Source organism: Octopus bimaculoides, unplaced genomic scaffold (assembly GCF_001194135.2).
Source record: "Octopus bimaculoides isolate UCB-OBI-ISO-001 unplaced genomic scaffold, ASM119413v2 Scaffold_241299, whole genome shotgun sequence".
In the NCBI taxonomy this organism is placed as follows: Eukaryota; Metazoa; Mollusca; class Cephalopoda; order Octopoda; family Octopodidae; genus Octopus; species Octopus bimaculoides.
Window position 1 is genome coordinate 9,021 of NW_026420234.1, and position 1,234 is coordinate 10,254.

Below are 1,234 nucleotides of genomic sequence, written 5' to 3' on the forward strand. Positions count from 1 at the left end.
GCGACAGGTTGCCCCTGGAAACCTCCCTATGCTGATGACTATGATCTCATAGCGAAATCAGTACCGGGACTAGAGATGAAATTTGAGATGTGGAAGCAAGGTTTAGACTCAAAGGGCCTAAGAGTCAATGTTGCAAAAACCAAAGTCCTAGTAAGTAGGAAGGCGAACACATCACAAACCCCTTCAGGCTGATGGCCCTGCTCGATTTGTAGAAAAGATGTAGGTAGAATCTCCTTAAGATGTACCCAGTGTAAGCTATGAACACAGGTGCAGCAACATCAAGGGAGGGTTAACCAGGAAGATAGCTTTCGTGTGCAGCAGATGCACAGGGGCAATAAACACCACAGATGCTCAGAAAACTGATTTCATCTCATGCCAGGGGTAGTAAGGGTGGATGCTTAGAGAGTGTTACCATTAGAATAAGAATAGCCTGGGCAAAGTTCAGAAAGCTCTTACCTCTACTGGTGACAAAGGCCTCTCGCTCAGAGTGAAAGGTAGATTGTACGATGCATATGTGCGAACTGCCATGCTACACAGCAGTGAAACAAGGACAGTGACTGCTGACAGCATGCATAGGCTTGAAAGAAATGAAGCTAGTATGATCTGCTGGATGTGTAATGGCAGTGTGCACACACGACAGAGTGTAAGCGCCCTGAGAGAAATGTTGGACATAAGAAGATCAGATGTGGTGTGCAAGAGAGATGGCTGAGATGAGGAGAAAGACCGAGATCTCTGGAGATATGCTGTGATTGAGAAGACCAGGCAAGTAAAGTGAGATCACAGCCATAGCCTACACCAGTGTCACATAACCCATTTAAAAAGTACCTTTGAATCGTTGGGCGACATGCCTTGCTTGAGGAAACCTATTGAGTCAAGTAAAATCAAAATCAAATGAAATCACATCATCATCATCATCATCATCATTTAGCGTCCGCTTTCCATGCTAGCATGGGTTGGACGATTTGACTGAGGACTGGTGAAACCGGATGGCAACACCAGGCTCCAATCCAATTTGGCAGAGTTTCTACAGCTGGATGCTCTTCCTAACGCCAACCACTCAGAGAGTGTAGTGGGTGCTTTTACGTGTCACCCGCACGAAAACGGCCACGCTCGAAATGGTGTCTTTTATGTGCCACCCGCACAAGAGCCAGTCCAGGGGCACTGGCAACGATCTCGCTCAAAAACCCTACAAAGGCCAGTCAGGCGGTATATATATATATATATATATATATAT